The sequence below is a fragment of the Passer montanus genome, unplaced genomic scaffold (genome assembly GCF_014805655.1).
Source record: "Passer montanus isolate IOZ18808 unplaced genomic scaffold, ASM1480565v1 scaffold20, whole genome shotgun sequence".
Lineage (NCBI taxonomy): Eukaryota > Metazoa > Chordata > Aves > Passeriformes > Passeridae > Passer > Passer montanus.
The window spans coordinates 2,803,075-2,814,497 of NW_024366592.1; the positions used below are offsets into that span (position 1 = coordinate 2,803,075).

The 11,423-nt window shown below is 49.3% G+C and overlaps 1 protein-coding gene across 1 annotated transcript in view; it reads right to left on the reverse strand.

Annotated features, from left to right (window-relative positions):
• LOC120501596 (cat eye syndrome critical region protein 2) overlaps positions 1 to 8,425 on the reverse strand; it is a 99,898-nt gene extending 91,473 nt beyond the window's left edge. Inside the window, exon 1 of the mRNA XM_039708093.1 lies at positions 8,261 to 8,425. The gene's annotated coding sequence lies outside the window, so the exon portion shown is untranslated. The remainder of the gene's footprint in view (positions 1 to 8,260) is intronic.
• Between the last annotated feature and the right edge of the window lie 2,998 nt (positions 8,426 to 11,423).

Genomic DNA, 11,423 nt, shown 5'->3' on the forward strand with positions numbered 1-11,423 from the left:
TATTTTTGCTGCCACACAACTCCCTACATACAGAGCTCAGCAGAAAGGAGAATGCTAGGTCTGCCTTCCAACCCTTTGGCCATACAAAGCTCTGGCCCCTTTACAGCAGGCTTAGCTGGAGAGAAGGAGCCAGAGAATTAACAGCTTTACCAAAGAGGAGGAAAAAGACCCTCCAGAGCTCCTTTTACACCACCAGCCCCAGCAAACCAGAACTAAACTAGGGCTAGAGTTTCAAGAGCCACGGTGGATTGAGCCGGCAGCTTGCAGCACCAAAAGCAGGAGGTGCTGCTCCCACCACAGACCTACAACCCCCACAAAAACCCAGCCAGGACCCAGCCAGCAGCTGGGATGCTGCCAGGAAAGGGGCAAACCACAGAGTCAGAAGCGTGGCTGAAGCGAGGGCTTGAAAGGGAGCGAGATCTTCTTTCTGGCAGCCGAGATCCTTCTGGCAGCCGGCAGCCCCCAGGAGCAGAAGAGCTTCATGTTTCACTGCCCCCTCAGCAGTGCAGGCACCCTCCTTCCCACCAGGCTGGATGTGTCTGCTTGACCACGATGTAAAAACCAACAGAGACACCCCCATGTTACTGAAGGTGAGTTACTACAGGGAAGAGCTGAACCTAAGTGCACCCAAGGTGAATAACCTACACTGTTTAAACCAGACCAGTCCAAAAACCACGCTAAACTGGTGGCCCAGCCCAAGAAAAGGGTCCCTGAGGACCATTACACCCCTCATGTTTCAAGTAATTTGGTGTTAACTTTACATACTGCCTCCCCCAGCCAGCTCTCTGCAGTCCTACCCCGGATAACACCAGCAGCTTTGCTTTTTCGGTGGGAAGCTGGTGTTTTAGCTAAGCATTTATAGAATATAAAGAGTTTGTCAAGAAGTTGAGCCAGCACTGAAAGGCGTTGCCACACTGGGCTGCAAGACCACCTCTGAGCAAAGCAAAGACCTTGACTGCCATCAGCTCCTAGTGTCGAGCTATTCCCCCATCCCCTGTAAAGCCCTCCCCAAAAAGCAGAAAAATGAGTGTTCTGGCAGTAAGCAAACTGCACTCTCCCCACTTCTCCCCATCAGCTGTTTTCTGTTCCTCACACAAAAGGCTGCAAACCCCTCCTAATTGCAGGAGCCTTCCACCTAACAGACCCTGCTCCCGAGGCCCTCCTCCCCAGGAACTGGGGGAGAACTGGGGCACAATAGGAAGGAGACCGGCTAAAGGGAATAGATCTGTTAAATTAACGCATTTTCTGTCAACCAAATCAGCTGCCCCTAGTGCTATTGTTGGTGAAACAATGGAGACCCCAGGAATGGGCACCCATTAAAAGGAACAAGCCTGCTGAAAGGATACACTCTGAGGCACAGCCTTGTGTGTTTAACAGGATTCTCTACTGTAAGGAAGGAGGAATCACTAGGCTGCATTGTTCCCACCACCACAGCAGATGCTGTTGCTTCTGGTAACGAGGAGGGGGGGGAAATTTTTTTTTTTAAATTCATACATACCTACAATAATGTTTACATGATAAACTTTTAATTCAGGAATTTTAACTCCTTGGCTGTTGTCATTTCTACCCACAGCTCTCTTCTGGAGGAGATTTTTGCCTGAAAGAAGTCTATGAAAGCATCCATTGCCATTACAAAAGTTAATTCTTCACCCTTCATGCAGGCACTTAACAGATGCCAGGGGCAGAATGGCACAGCTCTGCCGGCATTATGTGCTGGGAGAGAAAGACCACAGTTAAGCAGGTCTACATATAAAGCTGCAACACTTTAAAGGTGTTACTTTTAGCTGGTCCGCTTAGAGCAAATTCCACAAAGAAAAACTTTAGATGTGCTGTGCAGAAGTTTAAATCGGTTGACTGAATTGGCACAGGTTTGTTTGTAGTACTTGGGTCTTCTTAAACAAAGCAAACTGCAAAGTCATATTTAAGTTCCTGCACCAACTATTATGTTTTCTTTCTAGTGGGGAAAGACTTGCACCTGATTATCTTAAATCGGTCTTAAAATAAACTCAGCTTAAACTGTTAAACTTGTGGGTACACAAACACTTCAGCTAACACCAGGCATGATTTTCAGTGTCAGCTGTGCCAGCAGAAGAATTGCCTATACAAACACCACATAAAATCTGAAATATCAGGCTCCATGTGCTCCATCTGAAATTCTTATCGTGCTCCTTCCCTTCTCTCTTCTACTGCTACAGTCATTCCCCAACTCCCCTGTCACCTAACTCAGATCCATTCAAAATGTTGCTGTCAAAATAACCTTCCATATCATTGTCCAGACACCCTTTGGCTTCGTGCAGTCACTACTTGTTTCTTTTCACAGGCTTAAGGTAACATTTTAACTCATGTATCAGCCTCCTGAACTATCTATTCCTTTTTTGTTGTTGTTGTGGTTGTTATTTTTAGGTTTTTCTGGTTTGTTTTTGGTGTGGGTTTTTTTTTTTTTGTTTGGTTGTTGGTTAGTTTTTTTTGTTTTTTGGGTTTTTTTGTATCCAATTACACTAGAGTATCATTATATAAAATGTAAACACTTGTGTAAAAGTTTAAGATCTACGGTTGGGAAATATGTGACTTGCATTTGAAATGGAAACTGCTTTCCAATTTGCAGACCACTTGAAACAACAGCTCAGAGCAGCATCTCTCTGCCTCCCCCTCCATTAATCTCAATGAACTCCAGAGCCCAGCACTGACAAGTAGAGTGCTAACGATTCTATTACACACAGAATAACTAAGACAGCAAAAGCAGCAATGGAAGAATTGGTGCTGGAATATGGGGAGAGAGATGGGACACTGCAGCAACTGCACCAAACAACAGATGGGACAGGTAGAAGGAATAAAACCAGTACTGGCCCTTGATTTTGTTTGGTTTTTTTAAGCAACAAACAGCCAGCTCACCCCCTCGGATGAAGCTGATGCTGCCCAGGGGAAGCAGAGCCATCCCAGAGTGGCCTTAGTGTATAACCCAAATTCAGAATGGTCCATAAATGGGTTTCTCCAGACAACAGGATCAACACTGTCTTTCCAGTATATGTGAATTCCACAATCTTTTCCAACCCTGTCTACTCTCTGTACAGCACCTCTCCCTGCACTGCCAGTCACTCTACCTTTCCTCAATGTGTTTTTTTCTAAAGCAAGGTGCTTCACATGAGAGGGAAGTTTTAGATTTATAGTTGGCTGTTGCTTCAGTCACTGCCCACTGCCTTCCACTTTAATGTTGCCTACTGTGATCAGGCAAATGGCAGGAGGGATGGACATCCTAATGACTGAACTATTCTACTGAAAAGGCATTTAAACTCAAAACTGTGAACACAGCTGACTTACATGAATCCACCAACACTTTCATCAGCTTGCAGCACCTTTTTGCTGCATTGATCTTACTTAGATTTTAAATTCTTCTGATCAGAAAGGTGAGATCACCTGGCCATCTCAACTACCACAGGATGAGGCACCAGTAGACATTGTACATGCTGCTGTAATACCAACCAGAATGCAGCACCAGACCCCAACACTACAGAGAGGTGGAGGCTGTACCTGGGTACCAAACCCTCCTGTCTGTGTAATTAACCCCATACAAGCCACTGACAGAACAGGAAGGTTGTGCCATTTTGGTGGCATGGATCTCAAGGGACACACCCGAAGGGCAGAGCAAGGGGATCCACAGAGAATTTTCAGCAGGACTTAACATGATACCACAGTGGAGGTCAGAGCATATTTGGCCATCCTGCCCTCACTAGGAAAAATTCCTTTCAAAGCATTAAAATTCTAACACGCTGTTTAACACATTAATTTTTTTTTTCTTTTAAAGCTGTATCCAGTTTGCACAGATAGAAGAAACCCTGTTCTCTGCTCTCCCTCTCTCCACACTCTTCCTCCTCCTGGGGGACCCGGGGGAGCAGCAGCAGCTGCTGGTTTCTAACAGCCACATAACATTCCTGACAGAAGGAGCCTGTTCAAGGACCTGCACGGAGATACCACACCAGAGAAGGAAAAAGGTAGGCAAGAGCAGCAGTGCCCTCCCTGCCTGTGGGTGGGAGGAATGTACCTAAGGCAGAGCCAGAGCCTGAAGTGCTAGGAAGGGGCAAGAGGCAAGGAAAAGCATCTTAAAGCTGTAGTGAAGTTAACAGCAGAGGCAATTTGCCCAAAGGTGCTTTTAAAAACCACAGGAAAAGATTTATGTTTTCCCTGTGTAATGTGGCTTTTCCCCCTTTTCCAAATAAACTAAGTTAACAACAATGTTTTGACTATTTCCAAGCACGTTCTGGAAAGTCAACCACCCCTCGACCTACCCAGGTAGAAGTTGCTAAATGTTGGAGTCCACAGCTCCTGAGAGCACATGCCAAGGATCTGGGTGGCCACACCACACTGGCTCCTGTCCAGCATTTTCAAGCTGTGCAGAAATACGGTTGAAAACGTTAAATATTCTCCCAATATTTTCGATACAAACAATCCCCACAGCCTCCAGGAGGACATTTCAGTTGCAGAGGGGAAGGGCACACGGCCAGGAGATACTCTGACACAAGAGGTGTCCCACATTACAGTCCAGTCTTAAAGAGGGAAATAAATCACTACCCATCATCACCTGCACTAACCTGACTGTGGAAAGCATCCTTTCTGTCCATCAAGGCAATGACAACCAAAAAAATAATGATGTGCCCCACACAGCCACACCTCCTGTTAGAGTAGGTAAGGACAAACCCCCCAGTGCAGATTAGTGTGATGCAGGGAGCTTGGATGACTCAGTGTGGTCCCCTGCAACCTTACCCATTCTGTGAATCTGTGATTCTACAAACCACCAAGAAATATGCCATGACAACCGAGCCAACACAACCAAAAGACCACTTTTGAAGTGGCACGCAAGTTTTGTACAGCAGATGGCTGACAAGGCAGCCATTTAAAAGGGGAGGAAGAAAAAAAAAAAAAAAGGAGCCAACCCACCCCAGAAGGCAGAAGTGCTCTCTGCCATCCTCAGATCCATGTGAAAACACAGCATGAAGCTGAACACGTCCCGAAGCACCCGCTTCTGTCCCACTGAACTTTTGACCTGCTGGCGGTAGCTGAACCCCTCCTGAGCCCATTGCCGGGTGATGCTGCCGCAGCAGAGATTCAAAAAGAGGAACCCAGGCGCCTGCATCTGCCAGAGCCAGCCTGAGGGCCAGCTGTGCCCACCCCCTCCCCAAACAATGCCCAGAGTCCAGCCTGATGGATGCTCCTCCTTCTCCTTGGACACCCCTTCCCCTGCGGTCTCTGGCTCTGCACGGGTCCAGCAAAAAGAAAATGAAAAAAACATTTGATTCCCAGGTTTCTGCCATCCAGCTGCTGATGGCAGTCCCACATCTGGAAGCCTGGAAGCTTCACCTTCTTTTGAGCCAGGAAGTATAGGGTAAAGGGTTCGCATTTAAAAAGTGAAAAGGGGAAAAAAAAAGAGCTCCATTCTGCCTCTCTAGACGACTAAAGGCCCCAAACTTCTCAAATACCCTCATCAAATCTGCTCAGCACAGGAGGGATAGGTCCAGATGGCCTATCATTACAGAGCCTTCCAGCTCCTATGGAGAAACCACCAGAAGAAAAAAAATATCAGGGGGGAAGGGGGGGGATATGAGGGTAAAAAAAAAAACCAAAAAATACCCAGAGCTTTTTTAAAATGACCAATAGAACACCACAAATTGAAAGATCAGGTTTTGTCTCATTTGAGGACTGCAGGGATGGTAGCAGTGAAACCTAAACCTGACCTGCCTGCTGAAATTGGAGGGAGAGTGAGAGCAGGGGATATTTGTTTCGAGCAGAATTAAGGCTTGTTCAAAACTTCTGCCTTTTGTAAGGATGTTGTAAGAGTTTAGCAGCAAATTCCCTCCTGGAGATACACAGGTATCAGAAAAACAGCAAGAAAAGCGCCACCAGCCAGAATTTAAGCTCAGAGGAGCTCACACCTCCTAGGAAGAAGAGAAAATCCAAGAAGAGACAGCTGCATCCAGTGTAAGGCCATCCCTTGGAGAGACTGGGCAGAGCTGGACAAACATCAGCTGTGAAGCTCAAGGGGTTTGAGCCTGAGCATCCTCCAGCTGAAACCCTCTGAGCATGAGAGCTCCATTTTTCCTTCTGCATTCACAGAGTCACTCCAAGCACCCGTTTTACTCTGTGCCCACATGCACTGGGGCAATCACCCAGGGTTACTCGTGAAAAGCAGTAACTTCTGAGGGAAGGGGCATACCCCAATCCATTGGTGTTCAGCCCCAAGCACACCTTTCCACAATTACCAAAGCAAGAAAACATCATTCATACACGAGCACAGATTCACTTTTTGATGGATAGCTACGGTTTTATTTCCACCTAAAATTGTTTTAAATCCTGGCATCTCCACAAACCCCTAGAAGAATAGCCACTTCCATTTTATTCAGACACCCCTGAAACTCAGGCATGTCTCAGAGGTAGCAGTGAGACCAGCCAGTCCAAAACCGTGGAAGAAATCTTATTTATGCAGATAAATAAAGCACAAATAAAGCAACAAAAAACAAACACAGCAATACTGTTAGGAAAAAGTGTAACTCCAATCGCTGGCTATTGGTTTCAGACTGTGAATTATTTGAGAGAGCTCTTTGTGCAAAGATCTGTTCCCAGACATCCCCGAAACCAGCGGTGAGAGCGGAACAGCTACACCAGGCAGAGAGGAAAGGAGATGGTGAGCTTCAAGGAGCAGCAACTTTTGAAACTGCTGGTGCTGCTCACACTCTGGCGGAGAAGGAAATTCACTCCACGTGCCCGAAAGGAGCAGAGCTCTGACAGCCGCATCCCGGTTCTACCCGCAATTCCCACCGCCCCTCGGACGAACGCCATGCCTCAAAACCCATTTCTGCCACGGGCTGCGGCCATCCACGTGCACGGAGCTTTTCGGACCGTGTTTTCGGCGTGCTGCTTCTGCTCCGCAACACCCCCAGCACCAACGCGCCCGCACTCCTCCTCCTCCTCCTCCCGGGCATCCCCCCCCAAAAAAGCAAGTTAATTTGTTCCGAGTGATGATGTTAACTCCCCCAGCCTAAGCGTGCTCCGCGAACCAAAGGGGAGCCCACATTTACTTCATTTGTGAAGCAAGCCAGATGCTAATTGCCTCCAAAGGTGAAAGGCTAGTGCCTTGGCCCTTTTATCATTGTAAATTCAGGTTCCTTCAAGACTTTACGCTGCTGGGCCCGGAGAGCCTCCCCCTTTAATGGTTTGGCATCAATAGGAGGGGGAGGGGAGTTCTCTTTCGCAAGAAGTTGCATCATTGAGAGATCTTATCCCCTTTCAAGATTTCGTGCCGCATAAGGGATTCCCCCTCTTCAGAAATCCACATCCTGCTCGAGGAGTTTTTTGCTCTTTGGGGCTTCGCGCATCTCATTGAACTTTTAAGCATCTTTGGAATTCGCATTCACGGGGCAATTACTGTCTTTAAAAAACACACGCCACCACGTTATTCACCCGGTTTATTGCCAACGCGCTGGCAAGAATAGCTTTTCACGGCAAGCACAAAAGATTTCCTACCAGGACACACTTTGTTTGCAACATGTGTAGCCGGCGCGCAAAATATTTACGGGGCATTAGCGGCGCGCATGAAAATAAGAATTAAAATCATAGAAAAAAAATCATAGGAAAAAAAAAAAAAAAAAACAAACGAAGTAAAATCCGGACAAGAAAGTTGCGAGAGAAAACGGGTCAGAAGGTAGGAGCGCTCGCTCCGCGGGGCACAGGGGCGGCGGTGAAGGCACCGTCGGTGCCCCGGCGGCTCCGCTGAGCCGCACAATGAGCGGCGCGCTGCCCCGCGGAGCGCTCCGGCCTCGCCGGGATGCGGCAGAAAGGCTCGCCAGGACCCGGCCAGGTGCGGACCCCCACCCGCAACAAAAGGAGCCGAGCCGGGCACAGCTGAGCGGGCTGGGCAAACCCGCCCAGGAGCAGCGCCCAGGGGAGCCGGGGGGCTACCGGGCCGGGCCCGCCTCTGGCCGCCACCATTTTGGGCACGGCGGGCTCCGTGCCGCGTCCGTCCCCCCGCCACCTTTGTGTGCGGACACCGGCCCGGCGGAACAATGCGCGGAGCCGGGGCGCCGCCGCCGCCCGGCACCGGCGCGCCGAAAGTTTGCGAGCGCGCCCGGCGGCCGCGGGGAAGTTGCCGGCGAACGCCCCGGCGGGATCCCCGCGAAGGGGGCAGCGGGAGCGGCGTGCGGGACCCGCCGGGCAGCGGCAGCGCGGCGGCACAGCGCGGCGGGACGCGGCGCGGCGTCCGCGGGCTCCTCACCTCGATCTCGAAGTCCGGCAGGCGGAAGGCGGTGCGGAAGAGCGAGCAAAAGTGCGCGATGGCCGGGACTTCCCACCAGGAGCGGAGCTCGTCCAGCGCCGCCGCCTCGGGGCCGCCGGTGCCGGCTACGCTGCCGCCGCCGCCGCCGCCGCAGCCGCCGTCCTCCTCCGGCCTGCTGCTGCAGTACCTCGTGGAGGAAGCGCCAATGGGAAGGCGCGATGGGGAGGGAGGCGGGGCGGAGAGGGCCCGGCGGGGCGGGGGCAAAAGGCGTGAGGGCGGGGCGGCGCGCGGCCGTGCACGAGGAGGGGGCGGGGCCCGCGCTCATCACAACAACAGGCCCCCGGCGCCCGCCCGGCCACGCCCACAGGGGCGGGGCTAGCGCGGGGGGCGGGGCCTGTGGCTCCCTCAGGCGGCTCCGCCGGTCCCGGTCCCGGTCCCGGTTCCTTGGCTGGCACCGGCCGCTGCCGGGGATGGCTCCTGGTGCAGCGAACCCCTGGGTTTCTGCTCCCACTTTGTGTCTGCGAGTGAGGGAGCCCAAGCGGCGCTTCTTCTTCTCCGCGTGCGGCTGCCGTGAGGAGCCGGATACGCTCCTGTGGCCTGGGACACCTCTGTGTGTCACCCACACTCCCTGTCCCCATTCCTCCTGTGCCCTGGGACACCTCTGTGCCACCCACAGCCTGGTCTGTGATATGCCCTTTCAGGAGCAGCCTGAGGGGAAAATGCATTGCAGATACCCTGCTCTGACTCCGAGGGAAAGGCTGGTGGCATCAGTCAGTGCCATCCTATTGCTGCTGACATGAAGCAGTCTGAGTTCAGAGTCCCCGACCTGAGACCTCTTCCTCTCCCTTTTTCCCTTCAAAATGAACATATCAACAGAGAACAAGGTGAAGGTATAAGCTCTGTGCAGTGTCTCAGGCCACTGCCTAACAGCCCGACCAGGGAAAACTGGCTGAGGATGGGAACAAGCTAGTTTAGAGAAAAAAGAAATCAAGGAGCAGCAGCGTGGCTCAGCAAGAAGGAACAAGCTCTAATTTCATTGCTCTTTTTCCTATTGCAGGATCAAGGGATACCAGGGAAATTGGAAGGAAGCGAATTTAAAATGGTGCAAGGAAATATTTGTACCATGTGTAATTAACACATGGCATTTGTTACCACGAGGTTTCATTGAGGCCAGGAGATTAGCAGGATTCAGAAAAGGATTAGACATTTATATGGATACCAAGAACATTCATGGTCACATTAGACAGGATATAAATAAATTTTAGAAGGGATATAAACTGTCAGGCTTCAAGGCACAATATAACCACTAACCGATGGCGAGGGATTAGGGAAAAACTTCCCTTGTGGGCGGGTTATTCTATAATTGTCCACTATGGGGTTTCTTGCACCTTTCTTTGAAGTATCAGAGGGTAGCAACTGTTGGAGTGAGAAGCCTGGATTAGGAAGGCTACCAGGCTCATCTGGTGTGTCAACTGCTGTGCTCTTTGGGGGTCTGTGAGGGTCACTTGAGAAATGGCATGGCTAAGAGGATGGCACAGGAGGTGTCATCAGACTCCTGATTTTTATTCAGACACAAACCTTGCTTTCCTTGTGTAAATTTCACACAGAGAATAGAGTTCCTATGCCTTCCTCACCAAGGTTTTTACCAAAATGTACTCTATTTTTTAAAGTGGTTTGTTAGTTATCTTTCTAAGTTCAGCCTTTGCATCTGTTTTCCCTAAAAGCTTTTGACTTGGTTCATTTATTGTTTGAAGGAGACCAACACGCTATACTGAAACCCTGCCTGTGTTTCAAGGCACAATGACTGCAAGACTTGGTCTTGAGCAAGACAGAATCTGATCTCTTGTGTATTGTGTCTGCCTGCACTGGATTGAGCCAGCTCCAGCTCCCTGCAGTAACTGGGAGAGGAGAGGGCAGGCCAGCTCAGGGCACTTTGTCAACATGCAGGATCACTATAAAATACCAACAGTCCTGTGTGAAAGATCTAGAGGTGACAAATCCTCAGGCACACTTTCCTTTGGGCTAGTCACAGAATTCTACAATATTACCTAATGCTCAGTTCTTCCACAGAGCTAACTTTTGGTGTTTGTAAGGGGAGTTTATGTTGCATTTCTGTCTTGCTCTCTGCTGACATTCCTCCCTGAATTCCTGCAATGTCCAGCTGTGCCTTATCTTACTGCTGCATCTTTGCTTGTTCTTGACACTGGGTCAAACAGCTTTGTAGTATCCCCACTCTCTACCCTGCTAAGAACTTTGTGAACTTTAAATGAAGACCCCTAATCCCTCTTTTTGTCAGAAGAGCTACGGTACCAATTTTGCCTAATGTTTTTCTGAATTAATTTGGCTCCCTCTATCGTCCCCATTATTTCTGTTGGGCTGTGTTTTCTCTTATATTGTTCTTTTTATTCCAGGATGCTAGGGGCTGCCCACAATCACTTAAGGTTGCTTCCTTTTTCTAGATTCTTACACTGCTCTTAAAAGACTTCTTTAAACTTCTTATTCAAGCACAAAAAGCTCTGCTCTCCCACTGCTATTCAACAGTAGGCAGAGACTTGGTGAATACACGATGGCATTTCCTCTTCTTTGATCCCTGTGCTCCTTCTCTTCCAAGCCACCTTTGGCTATGAGTTTCCTGTCCACAACTAACAAAACCAAAGCCTGCTCTGGCCAGTGTCCTTTCCAAATATGCTATATTCTTCCTCTGATCATTTTTTTTCCCCTAGGCTGCTGTTAAGACTTTCTCCTACCACTGATTTTTTAGCTCAATATCCAGTCCTGGCTGCTCTCTACCTTCCATACTTACACTCCTCCCCTGTCTTTGTGCTTTTTCTCATCCTTTCTTCCCAAACTGGCTGAAGGTTCAGTCCTTGTACCATGTAGAGCCACACTGAGCTTGATGGACCCAATCAAAACCTCTTGTTTTCATTGTTCAAGGTCCTCTGTGGATTTGTGAGCTCACTTTCTGGAGGAAAAACAAACAAACGCAACCGAACAAACCCAATTCAAAGTGCCAAAAGCAAATTTTAAAAAAGGTTGTAGAGTTGCAGGGACTGCATGTCCCCATTTGTATATGACAAATCATTTAATCTAGGAACAAAAAGAAGGGAGGAGTGTTTTCCACTTTCTCCAGAAACACCTGTCACCTGTGCCTGATCTAAAGCTT